This window comes from Rattus norvegicus, chromosome 17, assembly GCF_021556685.1.
Source record: "Rattus norvegicus strain SHRSP/BbbUtx chromosome 17, alternate assembly SHRSP_T2T, whole genome shotgun sequence".
Taxonomy (NCBI): Eukaryota; Metazoa; Chordata; class Mammalia; order Rodentia; family Muridae; genus Rattus; species Rattus norvegicus.
The window spans coordinates 15,884,005-15,907,570 of NC_141550.1; the positions used below are offsets into that span (position 1 = coordinate 15,884,005).

General features: G+C 51.8%; 1 long non-coding RNA gene across 5 annotated transcripts; it reads left to right on the forward strand.

The window, feature by feature from the left end:
* The first annotated feature begins 68 nt into the window (after positions 1-68).
* Positions 69-21,612, forward strand: LOC102552096 (uncharacterized). 5 transcript variants are annotated; one of them, XR_015642005.1, is made up of 5 exons: positions 69-146; positions 478-686; positions 8,684-8,839; positions 20,528-20,673; positions 21,174-21,612. It is a non-coding gene; the product is annotated as an uncharacterized LOC102552096 (long non-coding RNA). The 5 variants fall into 5 exon arrangements; XR_015642006.1 differs by having other exon boundaries at positions 21,260-21,612; XR_015642009.1 differs by lacking the exons at positions 20,528-20,673; positions 21,174-21,612 and adding exons at positions 10,478-10,566; positions 11,085-11,493.
* The last annotated feature ends 1,954 nt before the right edge of the window (positions 21,613-23,566 follow it).

Here is a 23,566-nt window from a genome sequence, read left to right on the forward strand (position 1 = left end):
CGCCCACTCAGGGTTCCGGCCTACGTACCTATGTGGGTACTTACGTACGTACGTAATAGTGCTGCCCACTCAGGGTGGGTCTTCTCACGTCAGTTAACGCGACGTAGAAAATCGATTCCAGACGTGCCCAGGAACTTGTCTCCTAGGTGAGTTCAGATCCTGTCATACTGGCAATCAATACTGAGCATCTCAGCATTTCTTTAAGGAGGGATACTGAGGGCTAGAGGGCTCAGTGGTTAAGGTTGCTCGCCGCCGACAAGCCTGACGACCTGAGTTTGATCCCTGAGACCCACGTGGAGAGAAGTGAATCCTATTAGTTAACGACCTGATCTTCACATGCATACCATAGCATGTATACCTAAGTGGGCGCGCGCGCGCGCACACACACACACACACACACACACACACACACACACACACACTTATTAAAAAGAGAGAGAAACTAAAATCCTATTTCCCCTGCTCTTGCTCACACAGTGAGAAGCAGGCTGTCTAAACTCTTGTAGGCCAGCCCTTCGATCTGCTAATGGTCTGGACTTCTAGCCAGCAGATACTGAGACATACACGACAACTATTTAAGCCACCTAGCCACTAAAGCTTTAGAGCTGCCTGGATCAAGTCAGAGGCCTAAGGAGTTCTTGTTCAACGTAGCACAGGACTGGCCAGTGGGATCTGACCTTTATTTTGTAAGTAAAAATGTTATTGCTACCCAGCCGTTCCCCCTTCTACATCACCTATAGATATTTTCACGCTACAAAAGAAATTAAACAGCACTGTGATTCGGAGGTAGAACGCTCACCTGCCAATGGCTTCCATCTCCAACACTGGGAGAAAAAAAAAAAACCCTCACAATCCAGAAGTTCAACAAAATGACCTGCAAGATCCAATGTGCATTATCTGATCCTTTCCATATTTACTTGCTGACCTCCAAATCAACTGCAGAAGGAGAGAATCTGAAAGCACAGAGGCAGCTACAGTAAGCAAGGAGGCTGCATGGGCTCAGATCGTTTCAGAGGCACCAGGCTGGGGGGAGCGGGGGAGGGGGCGGGGGAGGGGTGAAATTTGGTTAAGACCCTCCAGGCCCCGACTCTGACAATGTGGTTCTGGGTGGGCCAGACCCCCACTAGCCTCAGCACCGCACGTGCAAAATGGTCCTAATTGCTGCCCCAGGGAAGGGGGGCTTCAAGCATCCAGAGAGACTATCCATGGTAGACTCCGCCCTCCTCCGGCAGGGCTGGGAGCTCTGAACAGTCTTGCTGGAGAGGACGGGTCCCTCCCCACCTTCCTCCCTGTTCTGCTGCTAGGACAAATTCCTGCAGCCTTGCATCTGAGGACAGATCTGCTTCCCTATCTGTGTTCTGCTAATAAAGAAAAAACACACTTGGCGAGGTTAGACAAACAACCGGGCAGTGATTGACAGCCGAGCCCACTCTGAGCGCTCCCGCCAACACAGAGCTCCTGAGAAAATTCTGCGCAGTCTAGGCTCTCTCCAGCATGGAGGCCTGTTTGCTTTCTATTAGCCTCACATTGTGCCCTTTAGTCACACCACCGCCACATTCCCCCAGGACTAGGTCTTGGAATCTGCTCTAGATGGGCTGCTGGTTAGGCTTTCTCTGTTGCTTCTGTGGGGCATCTTGGCTGGTCTCTGAGTACCTGATGTCCCACCTGTCCCACTCAGAGTGATTCTGCCCAGGATCACTGAGGGATCACTGGGACTCCCAGCCCCATTGCTTCTCCATCTCATCCTCATACCTGAACCATTCCAACAGCAGACCTGAGTTGAGCTGGCCCTGGCTCTGACTAGCTGCTCTCCTGTAGCTGCCAGGAGACCTGGTACCAGAGATCTATGTGGGTCTAAGAGACAATGAAATGGCACGGCATTCTGCACAGAGGTTGCAATATCTACTTCTCTTGAAAATCTCATCTGCCCTGAGTTGGAAACCCCGTCTGCTACATAGACAGACAGTTCTTCTGGGGCCATGGGAAAGGCCCAGGAGCAGAATGCTATACAGGGACCAACAGGATCTCTCAATCCTTCTACGCCTCACAATGCAGATGCAGAGCATCCTTTGCTCAGCCCAGCGAGAGGGACTGTCTCCCCAGGGTTGGACGGGGTCCTTTTACCTCATGCTGACACCCGTCAGGGGACAGTGATCAGTGCGTGGACACTTTTTGCAAGCCATTGCTTACAGTCAACGTTGAAGGAAGATTAGGAAGAGCCGATAAAATCCTATCCCCTGAAGTGCAGAGATGTCCCATGTAGTCTGTTTTACTCAAGCTAAGTGGCGAGCCTCTCTGTGAACCATTTCTAAGTGCAACAGAGAAACTGAGGCTCAGTGTAAGGAGGCCAGATGCCCCCAAACCTCTTGAGATGGGTTGAGATTCCCACCCAGGCCAGCTGAGCCAGCCCTGTCCTGTCCTCCCACACCACTAGGATAATCATTAATTTAATAACCTGCTATCTATTGAGTCCCTTTCCTGGACCCACTGCAGCAAACTGCTGCTGTTTTAGAACAAGTTTCAGCTGGCTCCGGCCTCACTTTTCCTTTCTGTGTGGGGTCTGTCACCAGTCTGGTGAAGACCTGAGGAGGTGCCAATGGCTGCTACTAATGGCAGTGGGTAGTCTGTGCCCATCTAACTAGAGAGGCACTAGGCCCAGGGTCATGTGCAGCCTGTCTCCTCCAAAGGGGTCCTTCCACCTCCCCTCACGTGAAGGGAAATTACCCATTAATGAGAGAGAATTGCAATGCAGTGTCTGGCCCTCAGCCCAAGGTCCTTGGGCAAGCCGGGAGGGAGCCGTGGTTCTGGATGGGGAATTGGAAACAAATGCAGGAGGTACACACACACACACACACACACACACACACACACACACACTATTATTATTATTATTGTGGACTCTCTGCTCTCCCCACTCCATTCCCTACCACTGTCCCAAATTTGGACTTTTACGGAAACGGATTTCATGCCTGGGCTTCCCGTGAACTCTCTTAATTTAATTGTGGGGCCATTATCGGCACGGGTATAATGGGCTGTTTCCGCAGCCTTGGGGAGGCTGGGGAGGGGGTGGGTGCATCTCCCTTTTGCAGGTGGGGGGGGCCACAGGAGAGGGGAGTTAGAACAGGCTGGACTCGTGCCTGCTGGGTTAGGGATATGAGAACCCAGGGCCCAGGGAGGCAAGAGGGTGAAGCTCAACACAGTGGCATAGTGTGCAGACTCCAGGCCCAGCGAAGATAGTGGGCAAAAGATCTATAGGCAGGCAATTTGAGCTGGCATTCACATTCTAAGAGGCTATAGTGGGGGGACTTAGCACTTGAGCCTCTGAATGCAATACACTACCTGCCCCAAAGCCAAGATTCTAGCCAGCAAGCCCCTTCCTGAGCTCCTTCCTTTTGGGAGCTTTTTCTATCCCTGACTCCCTGCCAGAGCTCTTCCACCACCTTCTCCAGGAACCCTGCCTGCCTGGTGCCCACTCAGAGACCCCACTCCTACTTTCAAGGCATCTGTGACACAGTGGCCATGGTCCTACCTCAGGAACTCTGCCCAAGCACCGGCACAAGGTAGAATCCGGGGGGAGAAAAGACTAGAGGAAGAACCCCTTCTTTCCCTGGGTCAGAGCAGAGTCTGCAGAGATCATTGCTGGAGCCCACCAGCACCTTCTTGTCTTAAGTCCAGGGTACGCCCTTCTTAGAAGGCTAGCGTCCTCATATGAGAGCAGCTTGTGATGGGCTTTACCTCAGTAAAACAAAGTTGGGCTTCCCTGCATGACTGAGGAGGGGCCGGAAGTCCAGGGTGGAGCCTTACAGAATCAGTTCCTCTGCCCTCCATGCCCAGACCCTGGCCTTTAATCTCAGCGCTTGGGAGGCGGAGGCAGAGGCAGAGGCAGAGGCAGGTGGGTCTCTGGTCCTGGCGGTTTGAGGAAGAATGGTCCCCACAGACTCATAGATTTGAATGGTTGGTCATTACAGAGTAGCAGTGCTTGAGAGAGATCAGGAGGCCTTCTCAGAGATAGTGTGTCACTGGGGCACCGGAGCCAGTCCTAGTGTCTTCCTGCTGCCTGCTCATCCAGATATAGAATCCAAAGCTCCTTCTCCAGCACCGTGTCTGCCTGCATGCCACCATGCTTCCCGCCATGATGATAATGGACTAAACTGCTGAACTGTAAGCCAGCCCCACATAAATGGGTTTTTTTTGTTTTTGTTTTTTGTTTTTTAAATAAGAGTTGCTGTGGACATGCTGGGAGGTGGTGGCACACTCCTTTAATCCCAGCACTCAGGAGGCAGAGGCAGGTGGATCTCAGAGTTTGAGGCCAGCCTGGTATACAGAGCAAGTTTCAGGACAGCCAGGGGTACACAGAGAAACCCTGTCTCAAAAAGGAAAGAAGGAAGGAAGGAGGAAGGAGGGAGGGAGGAAGGAAGAAAAGTGGCCCTCATTAAAAGAAGGGAAGGAGAGAAGAGAGAGAGAGAGACAGAAACAGACAGACAGAGACAGAGAGACAGACAGACAGAGACAGAGAGAGGAGAGAGACAGAGAGAGAAAGAAGAGAGAGAGAAGAGGAGAGGGGAGAAAGACAGAGATGGGATACAGAGAGAGGAGAGAGATAGAGAGAAGAGAAGGAGAGAGACAAAGAGGAGAGAAGACAGAGAGGGAGAGAGAGGAGACAGAAAGAAGAGAGAGAGAAGAGACAGAGAGAGAAGAGACAGGAGAAAGAGAGAAGAGACAGGAGAGAGAGAGAGAGAGAGAGAGAGAGAACAAACACTTCTTGGTGCCTTCAAAGCTTGGGACCCTTAGCCACCTCTTTAAAGACCTCCAAAAGAGGGCACAGCCTCAGGGACTGATGCTTAGAACTTCTAAGAATCTAAGAACCTGGGTCAAGGGTGCACAGAGATGGGTGATCAAGAAAGACAAGTCTCGGGTAGAAAGCAGAGACAAAAGGCAAAAATGTAAAAATTATCTCAAGAAGCATGTGGCCACAGCTGCCCGCTCAGAGACAGACTTTCTGTATGGTCAGGGCCTAGGACAAGCCAGAATCTTCCCCTCTCTAGCAGGCCAGCCTCTGACAGGGCCACTGTCTCCTTGTTCCCCTATCCACACACACACACACACACACACACACACACACACACACACACACACAAATAAAATAAAATAAAATAAAATAAAATAAAATAAAATAAAAAGGTAGACCCACCAAGGCCACTGGGGCCACTCAGAGGGCTTCTCCTGGGGAACAGAACCAGGAGCCAAAGCAAGCAGCAGACTCCTTAAAGGAGTCTTGACCAGAAGTTCGAAGAGGGCCACCCAAGGCTTCCCCACCTGGAACGCCCTGAAAGTAGGGCATGGGGAACTGGGCTGAGGTCTCATTTTCAGAGCCCTGTGCTGGCCTATCATAGATGACCTTCTAAATGACAAGGACATCCCCCCAGGTTGTGTGTCTGCATTTCTATTGTCTAGGATCCTGAGAGTGAAGAGTTTGTATTTGAAGGCCCCGATTTCCTAGGCCACAGACCCGAGCTGACACTGGGAGAACTGGACAGTAGAGAGCACCAGTGGCCAGTCTTCCCCAGACCCCTGGGGAGGGTGAGCATGGCAGACCAGCCTCCCCTATCAGATCCTAGGGCTGTCCCAGCCCCACTCCCAAGGGAAGGCAGCCAAGGCAGGCAAGACTTCAAATACTTTGGGGTTATTTTATTTTATTTTATTTTACATAAGTGGAAGCAAAAATTGGTTTCTCGTGTGGTCTGGAGCGTTCCAGGCAGTAAGAGTACTTCCAGCTCTCTCTTCTTGAGGTGGGGGTGGGACAAGATGGAGGACAAGAATGAGCCTGGAGATCTTTTCCTCTTACAAGACACAGGAGCAATGTGCCCTTAGCCTCCATGAAGCCCTTCTAGGCCACCGGCTCGCTGTACGACCTGGGTAGACCACTCGTCCTCTTTAGTTTCATGCTCACTGGAGTATAAAATGGTCTAAAGGGGGCTGGAGAGATGGCTCAGCAGTAAAGAGCACTGGCTGCTCTCTTAGAGGATCAGGGTTCGATTCCCAGCATGCACGTGGTGGCTCGGCGAATCCAGAGCTTTCTTTTGGGACACTGGGGCGTCCACAAGATACACAGATATAAATCTGGGCAAAACACTCATATACGTGAAAAATGAGTTAAAAAACAAAACAAAACAAAAGTCTTTAAAAAAAAATAGTCTAAAAGCTCCTTTGTCCGAGTGACACTTTCTGGGGGTTGTGGATATCTCCAGAGGCCAGAAAGCCACTTGTGTCACCTGAGAGACCTTCCACTAAGACAGGGCTCCCTCTTCCCTGGTTCCTGAGGCAGTCCCTTCCTTTGATAAAACTCAGTTTACCCTGGGCAGGGGACATGCAGAGACCTAGGGCACACCCAGGTCTGTCACTCATCCCAACAAGCCTCTATCACGGCCATAGCCTCCGCTCCCCTCATCCCTTCCAACCCTATCACCGTCCCTCAGTTTGCCACAGATGCTCTCCAGGGAGTCTGAAGAACGTGCTCTCTAGGAAAACTCGCCATTTTCTACTTCTCTCTCTGCTCCCCAGTTCTCCCTTTCTCCTCCATTCTCCGCTCTAGCTGCCTAAGGGAAGTACCCAGGCTCCAGGCCCAAACATCCCAGAATATTCAAGTCTACTGTGACTCTTCACTGCCCTCAGGACAGCGCCACCCAGGGCCCCTGAGGTCCTGCCTCTGCTTATTCCTGAAGACTCCTCTGCTGCTCTCCTGACTCCTGGAACGCCTCTAAGTGTCTGGAAGATGGATGGGTTTTCTCTCTCCACCTTTTTGCCTACCTTAACTCTGAGCACCCCTCCCCAACATCCTGATCTCCGACCTGTTGCTCCTAACCCCTAAAGCCTTCCGTTCCTAAGGCTTTCCCTCACAGGTATGCTAGTTGATACGTATGTCAGCCAGCTCCTGACATTGACTGTAATAAGCTAGCCCACCCCTCGGTGGCCGAAATCCCCCAACTCACCTGCAAAATATCCATCTACAAGGTTTGCACTCAAGAACTGTGCAATATTTTGCAAAAAAAAAAAAAAAAAAGTCTCAATCTTTTAAGTAAGTGTACAGCTTTGTGTTGTGTTGTATCCACAGCTGTTCCGGGTTGCATGGGATCCCAACTTCATAGTCTGGGTTGGGTGACGGCTAAAATATCTTGGGACTTAGCTCTGAAGCGCCCATGTGGTGATGTCCTCAGAGACAGTGTCCCACTCCAGGACTGGCAGCTTCTCCTTCCGCCACAGACTCAAGTTCAATGCCTGACTCGTGAAGGTCATTAGCTGCTGACGCACTACAGGGGCCCCTCCACAACTTGGAAGCCACACCCACCTGAGGGCTTTGACTCTAGTGTTCCAGACTCCAGAGGGGATCAAGGGACCAAGGGTCCTGAATCCTAGAAAAGCAGCTGATCCCAACATGCAAAGTAGGAGGAAAAACACGTTCTGCCTAACTCCTGGTACCCCCTGGTACCTCCTGGAAGAGATCTCCAGGTCACTGGAGACATCAGACACGAGTCCCAGTGATGGCTACAGTTCCCTCGTCTGCAAAGCAAAGAGCCATCCTACCTGTCTAGAGGGCTTCCAAAAGACACAAGGGGCAGCAGGATTGGGTGGAAGATATCCACTCCCCCCCACAGAGTTCTTGGGATCAGACCCCCACCTGGCAGCTTCCAGCAGCTGGGCTTTGGCAGTGGAAACAAGATGAGGGTAACAAGAGTCTAGAGGACTCAAGGGCCAAGGGCCACTCCATGATGGCAGATTCCAGCTACCACTGCATCTCAGGTCTTTCATGCTTGGGGCAGCTTTGTCAAGAATCCACCCAGGTATTGGCAGGCCTGTCACTCAGGCCTAATCCCCACCCATTTTCCACCTCCCCCCATGCTTCCACTCCCACTCCCTCCCCATGGTGTTGTCAGGGGGAGAGAATGTGAAGGGTAGGGCAGACAAGATGCCCTGCACTGAGACCTGTGCGCCTCTCTCCTCCCCACCCCTACCCTATCTATGATCGGGGCTCTTCTGGAAACATTCACAGGCTTGCTGTCCTAGTTAGGGTTTTGCTGCTGTGACCAGACACCATGACTAAGGCAAGTCTTATAAATGACATTTAATTGGGGGCTGGCTTACAGGTTCAGAGGTTGAGTCCATTATCATCAAGGCAGGAGCATAGCAGCATCCAGGCAGGCATGGTGCAGGAGGAGCTGAGAGTTCTACATCTTCACTGGAAGGAAACCAGGAACAGACTGGGCACCCTCAGGCAGCTAGGAGAAGGGTCTCCAAGCCCACCCCACAGTGACACATTTCCTCCAACAAGGTCACACCTTCTAATAGTGCCACTCCCTTGACCAAGTATATGCAAACCATCACGCTTGCTTGAGGGACACTCTCTGCCTGGTTGATGACAGAGACAGTTCCGGTAAAACATTCAGACACCCACAAATAAGCCGTGTGATGTTTGTGTTGAGTGACTTGAGTGCAGAACCTGGTGGCCAGGAACCATCTGAGACTCATGGTCCTTCTTTGACTCCAGAGTTGGAATCAGGAAATACAGGGCTCACACTCTTATTGGTCAGAACAGAAGCCAGGCCTCTCCATAGACTGCCAAGCTCAGCTCCCATCACTGTCCATGGAGTCCTATTTATACCCTCCAAACATCACGTGTCCTCTACAGGCCTTGCCTCAGCACCTGCGTCTGCCTCAGCTGACATCACTCTGCCAACAGCCTGAGTCCTTAGAAGTGTCGAGAAGCTGCAGCACACCGCCAGAAGTTTTAACTGGTCTGTCTCTCTCTGTTGGAGTCCCAACAAATGCAGCTCAACTACACCAGGTAAGGCGGACCGATAATGTTTGTAGTTAGTAAAGAATCCTTCATCGTGTGTCCTTTCATGTGCTTGCCTTAGCAGAACATCCACTCTCTTGTGTCTGCTTCAGCGAATCGTTCCTTTATGTGTTTGCCCCAGCAGAACACCATCCAACAGGCTTCCCAAAGAACCCTTAAGTTTCCATTTCAGTCTTGGGCATGGCCACATCCACCCAATGGTACTCTGAAAGGTGTCCTTTGCTGTCAGAGGACGAAGGAGCCCTGGGACCACACCAGAGAACCTCCACCTCTAGCCCCTCACTTGGAGACTCCTGAGGTGACAGGTCTGTGCAGGAGAAGATGGGGAGAACAGTCCTCTCCCCATCTTGATCCTTGGCCATCCCTTTAGTCGCAGAGAGTGAAGCTTCTCTCCTGTGGAGACCTCAGCTCACAGCATTCTCCAGCCAGGGCTGTGCCTCTGGTACTCACATCTTGGAGTAGTAGACGGGAGGAGAAGTAGGATCCTCCCCTGCTTTGGCTGCTCCCTCAGTCCTCTCCCCTGCTCTCCTGACTGCTCCCCATTTGCTGTCACTGCTGGACCCCACTGCCCTGCCCCCAGTCTGAGCAGCCTGGAGGACAGATCCTGTCCAGTGTCTTGTGATGCTCACCAATCTGAGTTTGAGCAGAGCTGGTAGAGCCCTCCAGGGACCAAGCAACATTCCTCACCTCACCTTTGCTCAGAAAAACATGGCTTCAGGCGTGTGACTGACTCTGTCACTGAATATCAGGTACTGATCCAGTCTGGGCTTTCCTGCGCCTCCCTAAGGGGAAGCCATGGCTCAGAGAAGGGAAGTGGTTATCCCCAGTTGAGCCGTTGTCCCCAAGAAAACACAAACGGAGCGCTCAGAAAGAATGTTAATTGCAGCAGTGTTTTTGTTGCAAAGCCCCGAGCCCACCTAAATGCGCCTGTGTCCATCAATAGAGAGGTAACCGAACGCATGAGGGAGCTCACGGCGGCTTGGGGATAGAGGGTGGATGCCTGTTTGGGCAGGTAAGAGCCTGGAAAACGCAGTGTGATGAAGACAGCTACAACTCAGAGAGGCCCGGGACAGGAGCCCGGTGAAGCCTTCAAAACCCCAGTAAATCCTGCACCAAGCAAACAATCGAAGGAAGACGTACTTGAGGTAACCGGGCAAGCTTGCATGCCTCTGGGCATTAGACGCTCATTTTGCTGGGCTGGGCTGAGAGAGTATGGCTGCTGAAGACAAGCAGTCTGATCTTAGGGTCGATTGGATGTAGCCCAAGACCCTGGCTGACCTAGAGCTGTATTTTAGCATGTCTGCTAGACATGGGCACTCTCAGAATCCCAACCACGTGTTCACAAAAAGGCATCCTCGGTTTCTGTCCAAAATGATCTCTTACTTTAGAGATGGCTGTTTGGTTCTGATGAGGGCTTGGGCTCTCCTCTCCCCTAACCAGACATAGACATGCAGTCCTCAGCTCTGTCCTCTCCAGACATCCAACCAGAGGTCTGAGGCGGCTGAAGTATCTTCCCAAGTATCCGTCTCCCCAGCCCGTGTCAATGGGCAGCACACAGGAGCAGACCCAACGGTTATGACCCAGGTCCAAGGTCAGGCTGCTCAAAACCTGCTTCTCACTCCCCAGCAGACCAAGCCTCTAGCTAGTCCCTCACAGACTGCCTGTCTACACGTGGCTACCCATGGTACCCTAGCCGTGCTACTGAGGAGGAAGAGGTAGGTACTCAGTGCTCACTCAGACCAAACACGCAATAAGCCCTCAGTCAGCTGTCCCAGTGATGGCTCCCAGCATCAGGGTCAGCATCTCTACCTCAGAAACCCAGCTTGGGCCAGTCGCTTTATTTCCACAGTCAAAGGTCAGCCTCTCCTCTGCCCCTCATTCAGTTCGCCTTTCCTGGGTACCAGTGGAATTCCCTTCTTGCCTTGTCACCGTTCACAGAGATGCCTAGGGGGAGCCCAACCAATAGCATCAGCTGTGGTAGACAGAGTGGCCTTGGCCCAGAGAAGCCCCTCTTCCTACAACGGGAATCCGGGCTGGAGAAGATCCTGTTGGGCACCTGCCAGCCTTGGGCTAGATGCCTTCCCTGCCTGTAACTCAATGTCACCAATTCCCACAGCAACAATAATAGACGTGGTGTCCCATGTGCCACCTCAGTGGATCGGGTGTGTTAGCTCGCTAGGTCAAGGCCATGCAATGGTGGCCTGCAGCAATCTAGTTTTCTGTATGCACAAAGCAGGGCATAGCATCTACGGTGAGGCTGGCTTCAGCTATGTGAGTCTAGACTCCAGAGAATGAGCTAGCCAAAGTCACAGCAGAGACGGCCTGACGATCTGGGAGCTGCTGAGCTGATCCTGCTTCCTATGCCACCTGGTACTCTGGCCACTCATTCGGAATAAGGAGTCCAGTGCCCCCTGCTTTAACCGGAAGAGTCAAGTGAAGCCACAGCACGGCCCCCGGCGCCAGAGATGCCGCCTGCCGGAGGCCCTGGGCAGCCACAGGATCTGCAGTCGTGCAAATGATTAATGTCAGCTTCGCGGAGGGCTAGGGTCCACAGGAAATTGGAGTGGATGAATTTAAGAGAGAAACCCCTTGTTTAAACAGAACTACTTTAGAAAATAAATACTGCTGTGCTTGGTGGTAAATACAGATATTTGGGAGGGATGGAGATGGAAATACGAATTTAATAAAGCTGGCGGCACGTGGCCCTATTCCAGGGGAGCTCTAAGTGGCTGTCTCAACAGCTTAAGGCAGAGGTGGGCATCCCAGTGACTGGCACCACTCCCCCACTTACTGTTCCTTGTGTCTTACTGTACTTGTGTCTACCGACCCTCAAAGGGAGCCAACAAAGTCCTGCCAGCACCCCCACTTTGTCTGAAAGTTCTGTGTACCCCACAGTCAGCAAACTGCCGTATGACATGATCATATTAGGGACAGAGATTTTGTTCACGCTGTCCCTCTTGCTAGGACGCCCCCACAACTTCCACCTGTCTTGTCCTCCAACCTTCTACAACCAAGGGCCCCTCTCTCCTGGAACGCCTCCTGGCATAGCTGTGTCCCTGCTGCCCTCAGTCATATACCAGCTGCACTGGGCTATAAACCCACAACCTCTCACACATCTCCTGGGACCAGAAGACCTCAACCCCATTGGTTTGAAAATATAGCAGAGCTCCAGGAGCTTCAATAAACATCCCTGGGCCACGTAGAAAACAAGTGTCAGAAAGAGAGCAGGCAAGGGTTGGAGACATGACCATTTCAAAGGGGCAGGGCCAAAGTGTGGCAATGTGGAGTAATCCAGGGATGCTCTGTGGAGGCTGACTCCTTCCTGTGTGTGCCTTTCTCTCCCTGGGTGCTTTCTATTTTCCTTTGTGTCCTAATGTAAGGATGTGTACATCTGGTGTGACCACATATATTCCATCTATGAGGGATGGGTGGGCTTGGCCAAGCTCCTTGTATCTCCCAGTCTTCAAAGTGGGAACCATTTACGGCTTCCCAGAATGATCAAGATGGCTGATACCACTTCATAGAGACAGAGCCCCAGCATCTACAACAGAGGGATTAGGGGTCCCAGAGAGGAAGTCACACCATGGCCTCCCATCTGGGAAAGTCCAGGTCGTGGCTTGCTCTGCTCCCAAGTTCAATGCATGCTTCCTTCTCCCCAGATCTCTAGAGAAGGTGTTGGCACTACTTTTCAGGTGGAGAAATCAAGGCATAGAAAGGGAAGGAAGTAGCCTAGGGGGCCTAACAGCGTGTGTCAGCCTGAGGCTGTCTACAGGCAGTCCCTGGAGGCAGAACTCCCAAGTACCTCATCCATATGCCCTCCTCTTACAGCTGAGCACAGAGAGGACTCTGATGACAGTCTAGCCCAGTGAGCAGAGCCCAGCATCCTTTTCCCTCGTAAGACTGATAACAGCCCCTAGGGGTTTGGGGGCTGACCCAGCAGATGGACAGGTGCCAGGGGGCACATCCCTCCAGAGCCGAGCGGAAGACACCTGGCGTGGGAAGGCGCCCACTCAGGGAGACAGATCTCAGGAGCGGGTCCCCTGCTATGTCAACACATGTTGGATGGGAGGTGATTTACACGGGCCTCCTAATCCCCCGCCAGGTACCCTGACTCATGCAGCCTGGCACCCCCCGCCCCCCACAGGTGGACAGACACTCACGACGGCAGCCACGGCGGCGGCTCAGAGCCGCTGTTGGTTTTTCATAAGCCTGCCTTGAAATTTGTCAAACCGCATATTGTTCCAGCCCACACCCGTCAGAAGAACCAGCCGCCAGATGGGCCACCTCCTCCCCCAACTCGCTCCAGGCAGAGAAGTTACACATAGGCTTTGTGTCAAACCTTTAAGAGGGAGAAATAAAAAGAGAAGACAGGGTAGAAATTCTTTAAGGGGAGGGGAGGGGGCGTGAACCAGAGTCTGAACAGGGCAGGTCTACGGCTGTGCACAGCCCCGAGCCTGCTGATGCCCGGGCTTCACGCGAAAACTCCAGCCAGCGGTAAATAAAACTTCCCGCCTGTCAGACCGTTCATTACCGAGGTGCACATAATTTATGTACTTAAGAGCTGCCTCGGCCAAGCTATCACACGGCGAGCATGCTTCATAGGTGTTAGTGTTTATACGGACAGTAAATAAATGTCAAACACACACAAAATCCACTCTCTGGAGGGTGGTGACGTGGTCCCATCCATCACCGGAGCTAGAGGCTCCAGCCCCGGACTGCCAAGGCCCCTAGGCTGCTCGGCAGTGTGGCAGCTGGGCTGGTGGGGGGTGGAAAAGGCTTTATGTCAGAAGGGAGAAACCTTAGAAGGGAGGAAGGTTCCCACCTGTGCCAAGGTACAGAGGCATCCTGCTGGGACAACGATCCAGTGCCCAGCCCCCTAATACAGCCAGTCTTCTAAGCCTGGTTGAGTAGACTCCACGACTCCCCTGGCCTTGGAGATTGGTTGGAAGGGCCTTATGCATCCAAGCCCAGCCAAGCCAGCTGAGGCTGAGTCTGGAGCCACCTCAGAGGCTGAAGCTAATAATAGCAGTGCCTGTCAGCGCCCAGCCAGACTAGAGAGTTTCCATCCCTTAGCTCACTGTTCCTCACGAAGCCCACCAGGTAGGTCCTGTTTTTGAAGGCTTCAAACTAGTTTAATGGGATTTTCAAATTCAGAAAGAATGCTTTGCATGTCTTACCACGTGAGATGCACAAGGGGTAGGCGTGGGCCTCCACTCTGCTGGCCCATCCCAGAGAGAGCTTGGTTGGTCTCCTGTGGGAGCCACGCACGCCTGGACTTAGCCATCCAAAACTGTAGGAGCTGTCCTAGCCTCCTCAGGAAATGTCACAAGTGTCCTGCCAACCAGGTCCCCTCACTCCCCTCCAAGTCAGCAGCCATTCAGATATTCATGTGAGAAGCCAAAGGGCTGCTATAGGGTATGTCCCACCCCCACACCCCCTACACACCTCAGTGCAAAGCTTTATTTGGCAATAGGGCTGGCGATCAGGGTATTACTTAAGATGAAGCGATGGTGAGATTGGCTGGGACCTAATCCAATATGGCTGTGCCCTTACAAAAAGAAAAAAATCAGATAGGGATTCATGCACAGAGGAAAAAGCATGGCAGAGGGAGCCTACTGCTCGCTCCTGAAGCCAGGAGAAGGCAGCCAGAAGCTGGAGAGGCCCAAGCAGGTTCACAGGAACAAGCCTGCCAAACACCTTGATCTCATGAAGGAAGAGACACAGAATGTCTGCAGTCTCAGCTCTCCAGGCCACCGGGCTTTGGTCCCACAGTCCCAGAAAGGTTACAGGGACACTGAGGGCTTGCAGCAGCACACTTCCAGGCACACATGAGGGAGTAGACTGAGGGAAAGTTTTGGGATTGGCCAGATATAGGTCTCGCCTCCCTGCGGGTGAGTATCCATCAGTCACATGGCCTCTCTGGGCTCCACATCCACAGAATGGAACAACAGGGAGGGTACTGCAGCTATGATAAACACGGCCCCAGGCTCCCAGGGGCCTCTGGGGCTGTCAGTGAAGGCCACTCTCCAGACAGAGCTTAAAGGCAGAGCCATATTGAAATCCATCACCAGAAATGACCTACTGTCATGGTAAGCCTCGCCTTATCCCTCACAGCTAGGTAACCCAAAGGCTTCTGGGATAGAGTGACAGCAAGGTAGACATTACACAACCATCATGGTCTCAGCCCGGCCTCTTTGCTGTACAGCTGAGAAAGATACCCTGGTGTGTGAATGAGCTCAGGGACACCAGGGAGGCTGAAGCCTGGAAAAGTCTGATCTGAAGTCCCTGGCTTTAGTGCCTCTTACAGCCTGTGCTGCTCTCCCTGTCTGCCCACCACAAGAACAATGCGGTAGCAGCCTGCAGGGCTCCTGTGGCCAGCAGCCCTCTGGGGAGTCTGGTATCCATGCTGGACTGCTGGCTATTGACTTGTTTGTCTGCTGGGACTGCAGACGTGCTGCCTGACCATTGATTGAAACATGTCAGTAACACCCAAGCACTCGATAGGCAGTAATGCAGAAGCGGGGAATTAGCTAGAACGCTCATGGCTCCGCCGTTTGCTGAGTTTGGGCTGGCAGAAACTGTTGGGGCAGGGCAGTTTGTCTGTCCCATCAAAGGTATAAGAAGAAGCTATCGTACAAACACACACCTTTAAGGTCGAGTGCCCCAAGAAGTGTGCATCCCACGTGTGACTGTTAATCTTGATTGCCCATTTGCCAGGATCTAGAATCATCTAGAAGATAAGTCTGCCACACACTGGCCTACCCCACTGTCCAATCCACCACGGCCCCACTAAGCCAGAGATAAGCCCACATCACCCCCACTGTGGGTCATATCCGCTTCTGGCCACACCCAGCACTCACCCCTCCTCATTCCACTCCCAGTGGCCAGAACGTTCCTGGCTTCCGTTCCCCATAGGCCCCTCTCTACCTCCCACTTTGCAAGTCTGTGACTTTGTGACTTCCTGTGACCTCAGAGAGGTTTGGTTAACTCCTCTGCAAAGTATGTTAATGGCATGTGCTCAAGGATTAGCCTTCCACATCTCCTTACAGAACACCTACCTCTGTCCCATAAACCAGAGGTACAGAGGTACACAAAGGGGGTTGTTCCCAGGCACGTCCCTAAAACAGAACCCTGGGGACCAGCACGTTACAGTTGGGCCAGTGTTCCACAGTTAGCAGGAATTCCTGCCCACTTTCTCACTGGTCCTCATGTCATGCCTCTGGAAGTTTCCATCTGGGGAGACTGGCCACACCACCTCAATCACTTACCCCACGTCTTTATCCATGGGTTGAGCCAGCCAGCCTCATCCTGACATGGGCTCTGAAGAATGGGTCACTTGGCACCATGGTGGGCTGCGGGACCTGGTGACTTTAGCCATCCCCATCTAAACTCCATGTCAGCCCCAGTGCGAGCCATGGGAAGAGGTCTCGCTCCTCCCTCTGACTATGGAGCTGACTCAAGTCTTCCCCTGGTACCCACAGAGGCTGTGTTGTGCCAGGGAAGAGACCTCCTTGGAATGAAGCTAGAGCTGAGCTCTCCTGAAACTGTCTGGAGGTATTGGTGGTTGGGACAACTTGAGATATGCTACTAGAATCTAGTAAATGAAGACAGGGGAGCTTGCTCAGCACCTAAATGGCACACAACGTCTACCTAGAAAGCAATTCCCACCATGACAGCGACACCTGGAGGCTGAGACCTGTGTCCAAGCCCGAGGTGCTGAGGGATTGCTGAACAAAGTGACGGGCAAGGCTCCTCAGGGCCTGAAGCAACCTCCCCTCCATCCCCAATACTTCTCTTTTTCCTAAATCCTGCTGTCAGAAGACAGCCAGGAAACAGAGCTACGCTTGTGCTGAGAGAGCAGCAACCTTGAAAAATCCCTTTCCTAGCAACTATGTCCCTTCAGCCTACACCAAAGTTCCAACCCAACAGGATGCTGACTTGATTGATTGATGATGAGGATGATGATGATGGTGGTGATGGTGATGGTGGTGATGGTGATGATAGTGATGGTGGTGATGGCAATGAAGATGGTGGTGGTGGTGATGGTAATGGTGATGATGATGGTGATGATGGTGGTGGTGGTGGTGATGGTGATGATGATGGTGGTAGTGCTGGTGGTGGTGATGGTGGTAATGATGGTGGTGATGGTGATGATGGTGGTGGTGGTGGTGGTGATGATGGTGGTGGCAGTAGTGATGATGATGTAACAATACTTTGATGCAATCCTTTGTTTCTTTTATCATTTTTAAATGTTTATTATTGTAGATCTTTTTATTAAAACATTTTCCATTAAAAAAAAAACTTTTAAATAGCTGGGTGGTGATGGCACACACCTTTAATCCCAGCACTCAGGAGGCAGAGACAGGCAGAGCTCTGAGTTCCAGGTTAGCCAGGGATACACAGAGAATCCCTGTCTTGAAAAACCAAAACAAGGGGTTGGGGATTTAGCTCAGTGCTAGAGCGCTTGCCTAGGAAGCGCAAGGCCCTGGGTTCGGTCCCCAGCTCCGAAAAAAAAAAAAACAAAAACAAAAAAAAAAAAAAAGAAAAAAAAAGAAAAACCAAAACAACAACAAAAACAAAAACAAAAAAACCCACTGAAATTTGTGTTTGTTGTTGTTGTTGATGATGATGATGATGATGATGATGGGTGTGTGTGTGTGTGTGTGTGCGCGAGCGCGTGTGTGTACATGCATGTGGGTGCCCTTGGAGGCCAGAGGCGGCATTGGATCCCCTGGAACTGGAGCAATAAATGATTGTGAGCCACCAAACATGGCTTCTGGAAACTGCACTCAGGTCTTCTGGAGCAGCAAGAGATGCTCTTAAATCGCTGAGCCTCCCTGCAGACCCTTCTCTTCCTTTATTTAGTGGTGTCTTCTATTCATCCTCTGATCGTTTCACGTATGTAAAGAATGCACCTGGATCATATGGCCCCCTAACTCCCCCCTCCCAGCTCTTCTCAGGAACCCCAAACTCTTCCCCTCTCTTCCTTCTAGGGACCCCCAACACATCTCCTTCCCTCCTTCATGTTCTGCTACTTTTTGTTAATAGCACACTGGGTCTAATTAGTGACGCCTCACAGGATGCTGACCGCTCTTGTTAGCTCGATCTTATGCAGGTCCACGGGCACTGTGGTCATATCGCGTCCTGAAGACGGTGTTTCACAGCATTCCTTCCCACCCTCAGGTTCTTACAGTCTTTCAGCTTCTCTTCCATGGTGTTTGCTGAGGCTTGGGCTAGCATGTGGTAGAGCTGTCACATTTAGGGCTGAGCACTCAACTGTCACCTATCCTCAACACTTTGACAATCCGTGAGCGAGTCTCTGCCTAAGTGCTGCACACGGAAGAGAGAGGCTTCTCTGGACAAAGTTGGGAACAGCACCAATCTATGGTTGTAAGCAGAAATAATCTAAACAATAGTAGTAGATTCTCCCTAGAGCCTGAGGCCGCTCAAGACATGGACTTTTAACCACGTTTACAGTAGCAGGTTTGAACAACCTCTGTAGGTTTCAAACCAACCCCTCAAATGTTGGTAACCCCTATAACCTGCATGCCGTTATTGCGCTCGTGATTATGTCTTGCCGGGCAGGTAGGACATTGTCTCTTGACATGACTGAGACAGTGTGGCCAAAGGTAGAGAGAAGAAAGCATGTTCTGAGGGCCGTGAGTGAGGCAGGGTGATGGGATAATGAAGGCCAGAGAATGGCAGTCTCGGGGGACCAAGAGGCAGAGCCCTGCTGAGGACCAGAGCAGGGCTCTCACACTCTTAGTTGAAGGGAGTAGGTATTAGTAGATGACAGGTAGCTTGGGCCTGCCACAGAAGTGGGTAAAGAGGGGGGAATGGCTCAAAGGAAAAGGGGTCCCAGTCCATTGGGCTGACCTGGTTCCTTCAGCTCAGCCATCAATTTCCCCTCTTCCTTTCCTTTTCCAGACCTCTTGCTCCATGCCCCTCTGCCTCAGGGTATCTTCCTCTTTCCCCTCTCCTTTCTACTACCTCACATCAATCCTAAAGGTGACACACAAAGCCCTTGCCTGTAGGACAAGTTTCTATGGCATCCATGGTCAAGTAAAAACCTTGGAAGCCATGGTGGGCACTTAGGGCCTGGGTAAGCTAAGTACAACACCCCCTACATCTCAGCCCCTGTGTCTCTCTGAGCCCTAGTTTACCCCTTTGTCTGCAATAATGGAAAAAGCCACCCCACTTTGAGAACCCTGTAGTGACACCAGAGACCTGGGTCCCAGGGTTCCAACAGATCCCTTCAAGCCGGAAAAAAGTTTGTATTAAGCTGGTCTTCATCCTTGCAGGCTGCAGCTCAGTGGTCGAATGCATCTGTGTTTGCATGCACATTTGCACATTCTGACAGGACAGATAATGCCTTAGCTCTTGTGTAATGTGTAAGCAAAAGCCTCAGACCTGTGCACTTGAACCTGCGTCATTGACCTTTCTCCACCATATTCCGATATTCACACTAAGGCTCAGTAGACTACTGCCTCCAAACCAAATCCAATTTGCAGTCTGCTTTTACTCAGCCTAGAGCTAAGCATGGCTTTATTGTTTGCAAATGGCTAGAGAAGAAGGAAGAAAAAGAGGAGGAGGCCTGAAGAGGAAGAATAAAATGGGGAGAGAAATCAATCAGGGCATAGTGATGCATGTGGCCAGCTGGACCTAGAGCATAACCCTTTACAGTGAAGTTTGCAAACCTTTCGTTTGGACGTTCACAAACAACATAATGGCCTTGATTTGTGGTGGCCAAAACCTTCTACGGCCTCCATAGCCCACTGCAAACCACAAACACCAGGCTGCAGAGAGTGGGTTTAGAAAGGGAGGCCCTTGTGAGTGGCTGCTGAGTCTCTATCCACAGCCTTGGAGCAGGGGCCCAGCAACCCGGTTCCCATCAAGTCTAAGACTTGTTACATTGTATCTTTAATCACTTTCCCCTCTCCTGATGACTATGCCCGCTGAACTTGTGCATCCTTGCTGTGGGGCAGCCAGCTGGGAGAAAACAGCTGATTCCCAGGGGCCTCTGTCAACAAAGAGGGTCACTGGGGAAAGGGGCCCAAGGTGTTTACCACCCGCCTTACCAGAGGAAGGTCTATTGGTGCGAACAGTGTCAGCTTATTCTGAATGCGATGCCTTCCTCTGAAAGAGGCTGTAGAGAGCAATCAGTTTGTCCCTTGTGTTTAAGAAGCAGAGATGAGGCTGCCCTGTATCAGGAGACCTGTCAGGGGGCAGGGGGGAGGTGGTCTTGGTGCAGACCTTGGCTCACAGACTACCACATCTTAAGAAGATGTTATCCAGGGGTGTGTCCTTCAGGGCTCCGGTGCTGTTATCTGCACCTATCACAGACATGGTAGTGTTTCATCTAGAACCTGAGTTCAACTCCCAGCTCCTTTTCTGGGAGCAACTGACTATGGTTACCTATTAGTGTCCCCTTCCGTGGACATTCCCCTCCAGGTGCAGCCTGGGCATGTGTCACCTCTGAGACTGTTGCAGCCATGAGCACAGAACGCTAGTCATAACTTATCCTCATCAACCCTAAATGTGTCTGGTGGCCCGGGAGAGCCTAGAGTGGTGAGGTCACATTCCTCTCAGGCTTAGGGCCATGGAAGGAAGCCCACCAGCAGATCATTAGTTCCCTTTCCCGAAGCTTCCTAAGACCCCCCCCTTCTTTCTCTTCAGTTTCTAGAGCCAAGAAGTTCCTGCCCAGGTTTAAACCAGTTCTAGTTGGTTTCGTCACTGGCAACCAACAAAGTCTGACTAAGTCCTCAAGTATACTCTCCTATCCACGGATTGAGCAGCCCCGTGTTCACCAAGACAGCCGTCAGGTCAGCTATGCCATGTCGGAACCCATGACAGTTTTACCAAGATGAGAGGCCAGGTCTGGGGAGCTAGGAAGTCAAGGACAACCAGCAGGGGCTGAACTAGATGGAGAAGGGCTGGAAGAGCAGGAAGAGCAGGGAAGAAGAAAGACTGTAGACACAACTGGAGGGTGTCATCCTGCGTTCTGCTGGTGGCACAGTCCAGCCCAGGCCATGCCGGGGACCTGGAGAGGGAGCACAGAGAGGAAAGGCTCTAAGAGGTGATTCCTGAGCTGGTGGGGTGTCATCTAATGGGACCCACTTGTCACAGACACCCCCACAGACCTTTCTTAGCCAGGTCTCAGGCTCACCTGGGTAAACAATGCTAGAACGGCAGAGCAACGCAGGAACTCAGCAGAAAGCCAGGCTCTGGGCTCGTCCACCACTTCTTGGACCTAGAGCCTGTTCCTGGAGGGAGGAGAATTTTCTTTCTTTCTTTTTCTTTTTTCTTTTTTTTTTTTAAGCAGAAGGACCAGCAATTTGGCAGTAGGTAAAGGCATTTGTCCCCAAATGTGATGACCTGAGGTTTGAAGTTGATTTCGTGTCCACGCAGTGGAAGGAGAGAACCAGCTCTTGTGAGTTGTCCTCTGATCTCCACATATACTGTGGCCTGTGTGTGCTTCACCCCAATGTACAACAACAACACCAACACCAACACCCGAGAAGGAGCAAACACCAGAAACAGTGCCCGGGAAGCAGCTTGCACACCGCCCAGCTCAGCCCTCTTCACTGAGTTTCTCGTCCAGCTCCATCGTGGACAGATATTCAATACTTCCTTTAGGAGAACACATACATTTGTTTGACTTGCAATATTGAATTTGGAGGCCGTTCAGCAATTTCAAATTTCAGGAGTGGGGCAGTGGGGAGACACCGTAAATTAAAAAATTCTTTCCTCTTCGGTTTCTACCCAAGATTGTATATTTTTTGATGGCAAAATTAGGGATTAACTATAAACATGTGTTTGTTCGATATACTGACAAGGTTGTGAGAACAATGGCCGAAGCCAGGGGGATGGGGGAGGGTCTGCAGGCTGCAAATCTTCTGCGGGGGTGTGGGGGGACACTCTGTCTCCTACAGGCTCCTACAAGGGTGGAGAAAGAGAAGAACTGGGCTCAGAAGGGATGGGGTTTGGGAGGGCAAGATCCGGAGGAGAGCGAGGAGGAGCAAGGGGACCCCTCCCAACAGCAGCTCAAATCTCAGAGCACTGAAAATCCTTACTCCACCTGAGCACCATTCTGCCCTGTGTGCAACCAGCTGGCCCTGTTCTTTCTCCTCAGTGCCTCTTCTCTAATGCTGCATTTCTTCTACCGCTCCCCACAGGGCCACGCTGAACATCTCTCATATGCCAACACTGTACTGGGCTCAGGAGACTGCCACGGCAGGATAGGAGGTGGCTGCTCCCATGCCTGTCCTTCTCCATGCAAAGGAACAGCTAGTAGGCCACTTGGGTCATGAAGAGCAGGTTCATGACAGTATTTACAGATGAGTGGCACCTCAGAGGCAGACAGAGCACTGTACCTGTGGTTGTCCCAAGTGGATAGAGACTGGGTTCAGGGAAAAGTCTGGAGAGAAGTTTGAAGGAGAAAAGGAGTTGACCAAGTGAGGGAGGCTCAGAGCGTCTTCCAGGCGAAGGGAGAGGCCTGTGCAAAGGTCCTGGGGTACAAGAATATAAAGATATGGGGTTAAAACTAAGGCCAGTGAGTAAACAGATATGAAGAGTGTGGCCCAGCCAGGGAAGACAATAAGATCTTCTGGGAAATTCTACCAGCAGAAATCTGTGGGGAAAAGAAGAGCACTGGGTGACTCTCTAGGAGGGCGGGGCAGGGAGGTGACAAAGATGAAGGCAGAAATAACGGATGTTGCTTCGCTGATCAGATTACAGTGGAACCTGGTGGCAATGTGACATGAGCTGAGGATGGAGCTGAAGTGGAAGGCAGGTGAGTTTGGGGGGTCAGGAAGGAAACTGAGTATCAGTGTGCAAAACCAGGTACAGCCTGTGCCAGGAGTCCCGGAGGTGGAGCAAAGCAGCCCTGGGAGCACTGACTGAAGGGCCAGCACCAGAGGAGGAGCACTGAGGGGAGGAGGAGCACAGAGGGGAGGAGGAGCACAGAGGGGAGGAGGAGCACAGAGGGGAGGAACACTGAGGGGAGGAGGAACACAGAGGGGAGGAGGAGCACTGAGGGGAGGAGGAGCACAGAGGGGAGGAGGAGCACTGAGGGGAGGAGGAGCACAGAGGGGAGGAGGAGCACAGAGGGGAGGAGGAGCACTGAGGGGAGGAGGAGCACTGAGGGGAGGAGCACTGAGGGGAGGAGGAACACTGAGGAGAGGAGGAGCACAGAGAGGAGGAGAAGCACTGAGGGGAGGAGGAGCACTGAGGGGAGGAGGAGCACTGAGGGGAGGAGGAGCACTGAGGGGAGGAGGAGCACTGAGGGGAGAAGGAGCACAGAAGGGAGAAACAGATGGCCTAGCCAATCAGTGAGGATAGTGGAGACCTTGTCTCAAAAGATAAGGTAGAAAGTTGTAGTGGAAGATACCTGGTACACACACACATGTATGCACACATACATATGCACACATGCTCACACTCATACACACACAGAGTTACACACACACACAAATACACACTCACATGCATACACATGAACACACATTCTACACAGGGAGGGAAAAAACATGAAGAAAGATTCCAAAAGGAGAAAGGGCATTGGGCAGATGGAGGAGACACCCCTAGCCATCTGAATGAGGTATCCAGTGTGTTTGCTGACTTCCTTGAGGCTGGACATGGTGGTAGCAGACACTTATAATCTTCAGGAAAATGAGGCAGGAGGATTATAACAAGTTGGTTGCTGGGTTGGGCTAC